The sequence below is a fragment of the Manduca sexta genome, chromosome 12 (assembly GCF_014839805.1).
Source record: "Manduca sexta isolate Smith_Timp_Sample1 chromosome 12, JHU_Msex_v1.0, whole genome shotgun sequence".
Classification (NCBI taxonomy): Eukaryota; Metazoa; Arthropoda; class Insecta; order Lepidoptera; family Sphingidae; genus Manduca; species Manduca sexta.
Window position 1 is genome coordinate 1,406,870 of NC_051126.1, and position 13,342 is coordinate 1,420,211.

General features: G+C 34.4%; 1 protein-coding gene across 4 annotated transcripts in view; it reads right to left on the minus strand.

The window, feature by feature from the left end:
* Positions 1 to 13,342, minus strand: part of LOC115449460 (monocarboxylate transporter 12) — a 52,738-nt gene that overhangs the window by 23,509 nt on the left and 15,887 nt on the right. For 2 of the 4 annotated variants that reach the window (XM_037437725.1, XM_037437727.1), the window contains exon 1: positions 5,855 to 6,102. The exons of the other annotated variants lie outside the window; for them this stretch is intronic. The gene's annotated coding sequence lies outside the window, so the exon portion shown is untranslated. Of the gene's footprint in view, positions 1 to 5,854; positions 6,103 to 13,342 lie in introns of those variants that run through there. 4 annotated transcript variants of the gene reach the window in all.

Below are 13,342 nucleotides of genomic sequence, written 5' to 3' on the forward strand. Positions count from 1 at the left end.
TGAATTCAATTTCACTATTTATAAGTTATGACTAACTTATATATCGCAAACACAAAATAAGCATTGGGCTTGCATAAAAAGAGCGTGCGTTTAAATCAATATAGCGTCATTTAGCTACTGACTCTGTCTTTTCTTGCCTTAGCAAAGAACTACTCGAATCTTCTTACTTATTTATTCCAAAGCTCTCAAAACCATAAATATTCCCATCAAAGCAAAGGTATCAGGCCAATCAATACAAAGTCCCCTTCCCCAGTCAGGGGACAGGTTGGTGATGAGACGCCGGCGCCACGTGCGATCACCGTTGCTCCAACCCTCATTATCCAGTTACTACAAGAGGATGTTGTCACGTGCTTGTCACTCGCTGCCCGGCCGCCACCGCCAATTCTATCTGATATACGACGCATTAACCAATTTAAAAACAATTCTGATAGAATGAAGCCGTTGCACTCTACCCTTTAATCTTGTGCTTTCTTAGCACTGTTTAGAAAATTTATCCACTTTGTCTTGATACGACAAAGTGTTTGTAGTACACCTGATGATAAGTACTATGTAGGTACAATGCAGTTCAAGTATAAGGTCGACCAACGAGGTACCGGTTCTGTCCAATGTCAACGGAATTATACCGGCCTGGCTAAATGCTTCCTTACATTTCGATCGAATTCCAAAGAAGACCTATACAAGAACCCAAAGAAAAATCTTATGGAACAGAAGCCTTATGGGAAATGAATGTGAAGCCGTTTAACTAAAAGGAAGATCAAATATCTTTTATGTTTGTTTTAATTCAATTGATTAATAAATAATAATAAGGGACGTGTCTAAAAAAAAATTTATTAATATTTCTTCCACACCGTTAAACAATAATCGTATAAATTTATTCTTAGTACGACTTTTATGCTATCTGCGATGTGCCTACACTTATAATAGGTAACCTAAAATCGCAACGTACGCCCCAATAGCTGGTCATCTACCGTCATTATCGACAGATCATCCAATCCAAATGGCACCTATACACAATTGAGATAAGGTGTATCTCCTCTTAGCACATTGCCAGAGGATTTGGCAGCAAGCCAGGGTTCAGAGGTATTATGTAACCGAGGTCTAGAGGAAACTTTCCGCGAGTCGTTATTACTTATGTTTGCGAATAAAGGCAAAAATACTGAACTAACCGCAGCATCGCAGGCAAATGTTGCAGTAACACCATGCGGTAACAGGTGTTCCAATTTTTTTTAATTCGTTAGTACAATATTCACAGTAGAACTGTAAAACACTTTACATTTATATCTACTTTAATTTAGGAAACAAGGTGATAGAATTCCTGACTATACTATGCATTATTCCAAACCAAAATTGATTACTTAGTTTAATATAAAACGTAGTATTTGAAAAACATTTTGTAGGACAGATTTATTACTTCCAATTCACCGCTATTTATCTGAAGCAAGATAAATATGCTCTCATAAATAATAGGATTATTGGCTATTAGTACGACATTACCATGTTACGTCATTTGTGTATGGAAAAGTTTGTAAGAGTAGAAATGGAAAGATCTGGATGTTATTCTTAATGTTTATGAGCGATAGGCCGTAACACTCAGACGCACCACTCGTTCTAAAATTCACAAATTGTTTCAAATGATTAATATATGGTAATTATAATATTGACATTTGCAGAATGATCATATGTCAACAATGAGACCACAATTAAAAAAATATATTGATATTAATTTGTTGAACAAAGGATATAATATTTTACATCCATAAACTTAAATACATGTAGTACATCTACAAGCATATAAAAACAAATTGGCAAAACAAAAGAATTATGTTAGCAAAGAATACATGCCTCTTATACATTACACTCTATTTGGAAACGTACACACCGCGTTGTGAAGTAAATGATGATGAATTTGAGACATTACAATGAGGAAAATTGACGCAAAATTGTTAACAGCTCATTGTTTGTGCCAATTATTATTTTTTTTACTATGCAATAAACAGCGCCATAATAAACTAATTTGAGGTAGACGAACAACCAAGGAAGGCCAATTGATAACCACCTCATGAAAGGATTCCTAAATTTCCAAGGGAATCAGCGTAGGTGTAGGTATGTAGTCGACGGAGTAGGGGAGAGCTTTCCCTCTCGATTCAGCACAAATACATACTTTTGTATGTACGTATCAAAATATTGGGATTACCTACATGAAATATGCGCTGTTCCCTCCTGGATACAAATTTTAGATTTTGCCTTGCCTGATTTCAAAACTTGCTACGCCCTTGGGGAATAAACGTCAGTTTTTTCCCATCCATGAAGAGAGGGTATTGGAAAGACTTAAAAATAGGTCTTTAAGTCACCAATCTATGGGCTATTCTCTATGTTCTATATATTCCCTTATCACCATAGAGGCCGCCGGAATTCCATTATTCTAACACAAAATTCAGTAATTCGCACTTATGTTACCATTAAATTGATGATCCACATATAAGACATGCAACAGAAACTCATGCGCTGATAAAGAGCCTATATCATAAAAATAATTTGGTCCTCGGAGCCGGAACTAATTTTATCAGGCGCACAAATCCAACCACTGGAAGTTCATTCACACATTTAACGTGTTTTGCGTTACATTATCTGCTTAATACGAGTACACCATTGCAGATAACAGTCTAAGGTTGGTGTAGTAAAAAAAATTATCGATAGGTCATATGTCGATAGAGCAGTGGTTATCGGTGCCTGCATTCCACGTCATACGACATGGCTCGCCGCCCATTTGTAGGAATTGAACAAAATTTAAATAATTTTAATGTTAAAAACACTTTTTTACGATACCATAATTAATAAGTAAGGCTGATTCCGGTTATATAATAAACGATGTTCAGATAATGTGAAGGTCTAGAGTTGGTGCTGTTTATGAAGACTTGTTCGACGCGTCTTTGGGTTATATTTAAAAAAAAACTGACAAAACCGTAGAATATACTAAATTGACGTCTGTTGTTACATTGTTTTCCTCAGCAAGTATAAAATTTGCCGTTATATAATGTGGATGACCTATCTATGACTGATCTCCTTTCTAATTTTCCTTGTGCACGAACGTCCGCCTCGTTCCGAGAAGTAATTATTGATGACGCGTTGTATATTATGAAACGCGATTATGAAATCAATAGGTCACACACAAAAAGCGAAACTTGTACACTATACCCATACGTTTTCAAGGATGCATTGAATAGTTCTTTACGAAAACATACATGTGTGTGGTTTTTAGTTGGCCCTTCTTTCAAGCAGCAAAGTAACACCGATCTGCGTGAGTAACTGAAGCTGTTTTATGGATGGGAGAAAGAGATAGAAAGTTTTTTAGTCTCAAAAAATTCATGGTTTCTCTGGAAATATCGACCTGGATAACAACTTTTATATGAACGCTGCAACAGCTATGCGCTAACGCCATTATGATATAAATATTAACTAAAGCAATTGCATAACAAACTGAGGAAACTAATCAAATTTGAAGGATAGTCATACGTCATCGGTCATCCTATATTTTGAGAGGTAAATTGCAAATAAATATCTTACAGTAAAGTACCCTAAGCAACAGAATAGATAACGAAGAAACAGTACTTTCAACTTAGTTGCACGCTTCCTTTATTAGCAATGAATTAACATTGATTGCTAAATCAACATTATGAATGCAATTTCTTTGTTTACATAACAACTTGTTTCTATGTAACAAGATAAAGTGGGAAACCAATGGTATTGCTGATACCGTGTATTTTTTCTACGCTCTATCAGTCTAGACACGTGGTCTCATAATAAAAATGTACATTCTTTATTATAGCAGAAAGCCAGTAACAAGTTGGTAACTGATAGCAAACTAGCTCAAGATACGCACACCAATAACCATCAAAGCGTCAACGACCTTAAAAGTCATTATTTTTTTTAGGCTTCTAATAATTACAAATTCTACTAAGTATATTGGGTAACAAGAAAGTTCCCAAGCTTGAGTCAGAAGAACAACCACTGTCTTCTCCCCATTACATTACACCTTCATGTAAAACTTGGTCTATGTAGCTTGTCTATAGATCTTTTCATTTTAACAACAACCGAGTACAGTACACGCCAAACAGCGAACGACTTCCCGCAAACAAGCGACACAGCAACCTTACAATGTTCTATAAAAACGCTTGCTAGCCATTCTTTAAATTCTCCGAACACTGTGGTGTTTCTTTGTTTCAAAATAGACTCTTGTTTTTGTGCTAATGAGTTAATAAATACGATCGTATCGTTTAGGATTTACAAAAACACATTAGGAACGCGTTCTGTTATATTTATACTTTGTTGGTAAACAGTTATAAATGTATACATATATATTGAAGAGTTATTTGTACGATACGATACGTACGATACGATAATATTATAATACAACATAGTAAATAAAACGCTACCAATACAAATATATCTTTTAAAAGAAAAAGTGTAAGTTTGAAAATAATATGTATAATATATTTAATAATAATATTATAGTACACATACACACACGCGCGCACACACACTTACTCACACACACATATATTAAAACACTAAAATTTACATAATCAATAAAAAAGTCTAGTTGTATAAAATATAATAAAAAAAATAATAATATATAATAATATGTACATGCATATAACAAATAGCTATTATAAGTATTTCATTATATAGTTTCTCTCTCTCTTGAAACTTTGCCGTGCCCGACAGGGTCCACGATTATGTCACGTGTATTAAAATGTAACATCTTATGTATAAAATGATTGTGGAGTGCAATAAACTTTGAATTTGAATTTGAATTTGTGAATTGAGAAAAAAGAATTCATATTAAAGAGATGAGAATCCATCTTTAATAACAAGAATTAGCCTCAGCTGTTCTTAATGCTCTTTAGCGAGAAGCATACTATAACCAGCAACTACTGTTAATTAAAAGAAACGAAGCTTTAACAGAGAAATGACAAAAATAGATTTTAGCCATCTTCAACGAAAACTGAGAATAGCACACTTCACCACAATTTCTTACAAATTTAAAAACATAATATAAAGTAATGGTAAATTAATGTATTAACACAAAAATTTACGCTGATAAAGTTTCTAAACTTGGTGGACGGAGCAATGTACATCAGCAAGTTTGAAGAGGCAATCAAGACAGAATTAGCTCGTACAGTATACATGAAGTAAAATTATGAAAAACATTTTAAAACATGAACAAGGTTAAAAAAGGTTAAGTTGGTAGACATATCAAAGTTGTGGACTAAAACTTCGCTTGAGAGACTTGAAATATTCTAAAGCAAACTAAATTTGACTCGTGATATTAAAGCAAAGACATGAAAAAGTTGCTAGTTGTATGTAATCATGTGATAAACTTTAGTGATAACCCGTAAACAGTCATTATTGAAGCTGGCAAAATAATTTAATAAAATATGGAAGTAACAACTGCCGCTATTAGTTATTTTACATAATCTATTAAAATAATGTATTGATTAATAATTTTCACATAAATAATTACTAAAATTCTAGATAATTTCATTGTTTCGTGCAGTTTGTTTTGGTAAATTAATATTTTCTTAAACACGTGTAAACGTAAAAAGAACCGCGAATCCCAGATATGTAATTTCTATAATTTGTTCGCCAGATCTAAACTGTCCTAGATCTTTTATGGATCTTAGTTACTTAGATCTCACGTCGAAAAAATCAGGAATTACATTTAGCTTCGATTCCACACACCTAGAACCGAAAAAATAGCACTTCCCAACATTTATCCCGTTTTAAATATGAGTAAAAAAACTGTAACCCCAATGTACCAAATATAATAACTACGTAAACAAACAAGATGCACCTCATTCAGTTCCATTGGCACGGAGTCAACACGACAATTGCCAAATATCTTCGTCAAACACGCGTTAACGTTTACGATAAAAACATGATTCCAATAACACTAAACAACGCACAGTACTACGAATAACACATCACAAGAGCACAAGAAGTTCCACAGGTTGCAAGAGAGGCTGAAGACGGTGGTAAGGCAGCGGGTGATCGCGCGCTTGACGTCCGTGACAAACTAGCTCGCGACTACAGATTCCGACGGGCGCAGCGCTCCCGCTCATTATTTAATAACCAGATAAAAGATTATCTGTTGAGACGTCCTCGGTCAATACATTTAAATTCCTTATCGCTGGACTGGGTGACCACGAGCCGAACAAATGCCCACTACGTACGATTTTCGTACGCGGTTTTACGATTTCTCAATACATATTTATGAAAATATTGTCTGTTTACTGGTTACGTTTTTTAATGTTCTTTTAATGAGGTAAAAGCTATCAATCTCTACTCCTATAGTAAATATTTTGCACTGCTTGTGGTATCTTCGACTCTTTTTACATAAAGGTACATTTAACATATTTTTGAATAATAATAGGTACCTTGGCTTCATGGATACTTACACGTCTATAGACTCTACTTTACTATTCATTCATGTTTTCTTCACGTATTTTACTTACCATTACTTTCAATTTTCCTTTAAATGATTTATCACTACTCATTTGCATACTCCATCAATCGGTATAGATAATTGTTAATTATAATATGCGCAGCAATATGAAATTTCATCATACATACAAATTAATGTTGAAATGAGATGAAAATGTTGAGATTCAACACGATACATGTGTTATTACCGCACAATATGCAATTCTAGATGTGTCAGAGGCCAATACAACACCAGATTAAAATGTAACGTCTAAACAAACATTGATCAGCTATTATCTGTGTGATGACAAGTAACAGGGAAATGTGTCATCAGTACATGTGTGGTAACCTAATTGAGCGTCGCGTGGATGCGCACGCGCAACTATCTCGAATAACTGTGGAATTTTAACTCTGAAGTTTTAAAATAAGTTTTTTAGTGTTTTGCGGTAATCATTGGTTTGGTGTATCCAAATCACATCTGATATACTGATACATATAATTATATAAACATTATAAAGTTAAATGAAAATTTATTTATAACAACTTTTCACAGATTTTTGTTCACTTTCAAAGTTCACTTTCCTCGGCTTATTTAAAGATAAATTCAACCTCTAGAAATAATCAATCAAAATTTTAAAACAAATAGCTACTACAATAGCTACTGCTAAACCTACCAAAAAGTTGCAAAGTAAGCAAACTGGTACCAAAACAACATCCCCCAAACTCAAATATTTTCCAGTTTCAAAATTGCAGACCTCTAAATTCATAAAATTATACAATTTCTGCTGTACGTGAACCGTGTCTTCCTCCACGGACCTCTGAGGTCCGCGGCCGGCATACATTTGAAGATAAGCGTCGCTACCCGAGATAACAGTCATATCGAGCAGGAACTCAATGGCTAATTATAAACTAAATTCCTGATATACTATATATTGACTTCATTATTTGTATTATAAACCTTCTAGCTTTTGCTCGCGGCTTCCGTAGTTTTCCGGGATAAAAGTCCCTCTTTCTTTCTTACACTTCACTACACTTTCTTAGGATAGAATACTTTCTAGACTACTGCCTAGCCTAGCCTATAACCTTCCCGGGGTCTTAAACTATCTCCATACCAAATTTCATAAAAATCCGTTCAGTAGATTTTGAGAAAGTCGATAAAATACAGACACACAGAAGAGGGAACTTTGTTTTGTAAGTAATACGTATAGATGTAATTTTGAAATGTCTGTGATTTGGACACATTTTTGAGGCATGATAATCCAAATCGTAAGTTCATAAAATGCATTTTCTGTCATATCGATTAAGATAAAGCCAAATCTTAACCTTGCACTGGTTTGCTCTGCCAACTATTGGTAAGAGTTATAATATTATGAGGGAATAAGCGCAGTTAAAGCAAATGGCCTTGAAATATCTGTAGTAAGTTGTTTTTTTAGAGTAAGACGAAATAATACCGGTAATATAAGAAATACCTACATCGGAAGAAAACTGTTGCACTCTGAAGTAACTTGTAAGTTTAGTAAAAAAGAATGATAATTGGAAGGCAGATAGATTTTTTGCCCCTCTGTCATTATACTATCCGCATAAAATGCAACAAAGTAATCTTTACTTCCAGTTTTCTGGTAATGGTATCACTCTTGCTGAAATCCATTGTTTTACTACACTTTATACTAGGCTTGATAAACTACTTACTTTTGATAGTGGTAGTCCACCGTACACAAGGTGTTAAAACCCGCAATAATGGCTCACGTAAACGTATCGCATTCCGGGATCAGTCTGTGTATATCCGTATCAACAGGCCGGCATAATTGCGTCGACTGCCGAGGGGTAATCATCTCTCGTCAGTCGACATTCTATTAGACCACACTCCACTTACCACCAGGTACAGTGGGATCACATTGTCGTACACGTATAAGAATAACTAATCAACCTATTAGCTTTCTTTCTGATATTTCGAAAATACAACAAGCTAAACTTGTCAATAATAATCTTATAAAATGTAATGATCCCAAAACGCAAGCTACTCAGACTATGGATGGTAATAAAGGAAAGTGTATTCATGTAAATAATGATAAACAATTACAGTAAAATGAATCAGATCAAAATATAGAAGGTCGTGTCACGCGCGCCGCACGCTGGGGGCGACGCACCAATTATGAAAGCATGTCCAAATGATTCCAAGTCAATGTCAGCTCGTAGGACAGTGTCTGACATAATTTTGTCCGATTTTATAGCAGCTGCACGCATAGGGAATCTGATAGCAATCATTTTAGGAGTATCAGGTGATGTTCAACCAAAACAATCTCTACCTAGCGAATTCGAAGGGCGAAACGTCTTCTTTTGGTCAACGTATATTTCGAATTCTCTAATATCCAGTATAAAAATAAAGAGCGAATTCCAACATGATCCTATTTACCTCGACACATCACCCAATCGTTCGAACCCAAGTTAAGTATCAAGAACGCCATAACTACAAAGAGTCGATTAATCATTGCTGATTTTATAAAGAATGGTGAAATCCATAAATAAGCTTTATTCATAGTCTAATTATCAAAATAGATTGATGGAAGCAACATCCATTTACCGGCTTCTATAGCTGTCAGTGGATTTATATCTCACAATTTATTGCGGAGTGACGTCTTGTGATGGATCTCTAGAACATAGCATTAAAGAGCCTAACTAGATTATGAACAAAGGAAGTACTCAAAGTATGGACCTACGACGAGGATCTGAGGGCCTTGTCCGTGTAAATTATTACGGCATATCACAACGATTACGTTACCCAAAAACTATGACTTATTATTTATGGTTATAAAAAGGTTTTTATATTTAGTATTTTCTAAATGAAATAAATTATGTTAAATCTTTAGGTATTTACGATCTTATTACACATATTAACGATTAATTGAATTAAATTAATGTATTACAACAGAATAATGATTGTGTAGTCGATTTATCTTGCTGTATTTTTTATTAATTAAGAAATACTTGTTTATGAAACGTTAAAGCCTATAGTAACATAAAAAGTCTATAGATAACAATATAAATGTATAACATGATGGTGCATATACGAAGTAATGAATAAGAATATAAGAACATATGTAGACAGCATAAAATGCACAATAAACTATTACTTGCCGCTTCATTACTACCGCGCAAGAACCTCGCACATTTTATTTGCGAGAAATGTATAAAGATTTGTTTAGCAAATTAACTTGCAAGTGAAAAAGTTGTGTTTTCAGTCTAGACGCATAAACTTCGCTCTGTTAAACTTATTTTACGAATAATATTTAACGTCTCAATGTAAATATTCTGCCACAAAAAATGATTTTACATTTTAACGAACTTTGTAAATTGGTAATCATAAATTTAACATATTTTGTTTTATTAATTTATCTTAAACGAACCAAATAGTAATTATCCAATAATCCACAAAGAAGATTATACAAAATTTAAATAATCCCCAATAAATTTTCTAATTACTGCCCACCGCCCGCGTCGTCTCGCAAACGATCTATAATCCGAGAGATTAGTATTTTATCTCTGTTTCAGCCGTACTTAAATCCGCTATGAACTAAAGTTAAAAAAAATAAATGTACCAGCAATGTATCAGTAATCAGTACATTAATATAGCCTAAACAATTAATTCAATTCGGGTCTTTGCTTTTATTAAATTGAAAGCAATGGTAGAAAGAGCAAAGCATTGTTTGATTGTTCGTTTGAATGCTAGCGCATCACAGAAACTGCTAAACTAATTTTGAAATGTTTTCTCTGCTAGGAAGATACATTACTCCTAATTGTTATAGGCGTTTATCCCGGGAAAATATTTACCCCTAAAAACTTCACACGGACAGAGACGCAGGCAAAAGCTAGTAATTAAATTCAGATTTTGTAGGAGAGGAAAACTAAATATCTTGAAGTATAGCGCATCGACTTCATGTAATAGAATTATGAATGCTGACATGGCTTACACAGAAGAAACATACTTAATACTATAATACCATTGACTGACCAAGCCCGTGTATATAAATAGAAAATGAGAAGCCATGTATCCGTTATAAACCGTGTAGAAATTTCCAGACACACTACTTGAAATGCAGGATCAGTGAGGATTTTAACTTTAATTGTATCAGACTAAAATCTTAACTACATAAAGCCCTCGTGAGATTTATCTTGGCTTAATCACAACTTTAATTCGAAAAGTGCAAGTAAGAGTGTAAAAAGAAAGAAATTAAGTAAAGAAATAAAGTTTTTTTGAAGTCTTAACCGCCACGCCCCGCAGTACGCAATTATATTTATAATAATCTTTACATTTGGATGGCGAAGTATACGCGCCCAATATACGTGTTCCTGATCTCTATAGATTTACAGTAACAGTTAATTTTACATGCCATCACACTACCAAGAACCATTAATCACGTGTTAATAATCAAGCTGGACGGACGGACGACCTGGCTAATAAGGTGGACGGACGACCTGGCTAAGGTCGCGGGAAGTCGCTGGATGCAGGCCGCTTCCAACAGGTCGACGTGGAGATCCTTGGGGGTGGCCTATGTTCAGCAGTGGACTTCATGTGGCTGAGATGATGATGTTGAATAATCGAGCTTCTATCAATACACAAATTGAACAAACCATTTTACTAATAAACTCAACTCACACAAGAATCCTGAAAATCCAGCAATCATCCGATAAACCTGAACTCCCTTACACATGGTGAGATGTCGATCCGGGACAAGGTCGGCTTGAAGGTCGCCGAGCCTACCCGGGACCTTATCCTTAATTAACTAACCAGATAATGTACTAAGGGCTCATTATAAATCTCACTTAACACCTGAGTTTGTAATTTGGAAATATTCGTTTGTAAGAAAGTTTTAATTAACTTATTTTTTTGCGCGGTTTTTCCTTGAAAAATATCGGTAATTAGGGACATTACAAATAATTATTTTTTCGGTGATTAGATTAATTACTGTTTTTAAGACCCTCTAATTATTAGTATTTTGAATTTATTAAATAACTTAACTAAGAAAACGCAAAACGTTTTAATAGTTACTCTATATTCCATACACAAGGGTCCCATTATCGCCAGTTATTATAGTACGTCGGAGTTGAGTTATTATAAAATGTTTATCCCAACGTTATATTATAAATCTATAGCTGTTACCAATATAAAACCAGCACAAAACACCGTTAAATGGTGCGTAAAGAATCTAAGGTCAAGATCGCACTGCGAACAAAATCAAGCGGTTTTAATTCTCAATAATTGAATAGTAAAATATTTTGATGATGTCTTCCTATCTGATTTCAGCCACGGCGATTGTAGAAACTGGACAGACATATTTAACTCGAACTAAGAACTTTGGGTACTCTCTAGTCGTGGTTTTGCCCTTTAATGCTTCCTTATGTGACTTACATATATAACCAATTTTATTTATGAAAGTACGAGCGCATTTTAGGTAAGACAATACTCCTACAACATTATAATTAATGGCCACAGATGTACGGACCTTTAGTTGGTCTCTTTTATTGTCAATTTAGGATATTTATTGAAGATAAGCTACAGTAGCATATATCCACAAAATACATTATTTTTTTGTTACTATAGTGTATTCCTATTCGTTGGTAAGCGCAACACGTTCTAAGTCAAGGGACATAATACAACATCTGTATCTCCCGCCACACGCCAATCTGCGCACATTATTACTTCAAATTCCATTAAAGAATCCAACATTATAAGAGAACACACGAGCCGTAAACTATTCACAGCTTAATGGTGCGGAGAAAATTTACAAAAAAACGCTGCGACAAAAAAACTTGCCGCGTTTTTTTTAGTGCGGACTAACCCTTATAAACTCGTAGACGGAATAAAGAGGCATCTTCACGATGAAATATTAAAATATGCCGCGGAGAAAACTCACTGAATATTTTTGCAGGAATATTTTATAATCAGTTGAAGGTATGCGTCATCGTGTCTGACGTGGTGGGGAGCTTTTGACATGAGTGGAACAAGAGCTACTGGCATTTATTCCCGTATTGTAATGTGAGATGAGACTCTTATTTATGGTTGACCATTTAGATTATATTCAGTTACTTTGGATTGACCAGAAAACTCATAATTAAAATCACAATCCTTTTAAATACAACTGCATGCATTTGCTAAGGAAAAGATAACTCTCCACCAATGCATAACACGATTTCCTCTACAGTATCATGATCTGGTCTTTTATTTATTTAAAGGTATTGTCGGATCACGACTACATTTCCTAAAGAACAAGATGGTAATGCTCCATAACTACACTGCCTACATTTTTCTTACGGTTGGTCGGAATAGAGAATAGTTAAACATTGCTATTTAGAATATAATTTAAAATGATAAAATATACTAAGTAATAGGAACTATCAATTGTCATACGGACACCTAGAGACATTACGAAGCAGATATTACTAAAGACAAAACAATTGAAGAGAAATTGTCAGACTAGCGAGTACTTTCAATCCGAAACTCCAACCTTTGTCATTCATATTACAAAGGGACATCCAGTGACGTATAACATTATCTAAATGGGTCAGAAAGCCGAAGGTCAGACGCATCCCTTTGGAGGTAATAACACCCCCTTCTTTCCTCCACCGCCGCAGCGGAGGTGCGAACGCGGCGGACCCAGTCAACCGTTCAAGATACGATTTCAATGCAAGCTATTCAATTCCATTTCTCTATCGATTCCTATTATAAAATGAAAATTGTTTATGCAATCTCATGGAATGGAAAAAATATGTAAATTAACTGTATATTTTTAAAAGACTTCTATTCTTTATATGTTATAAGCATGAAACATAAAAAGGTAATAGGTATTTATATTTTTAAATA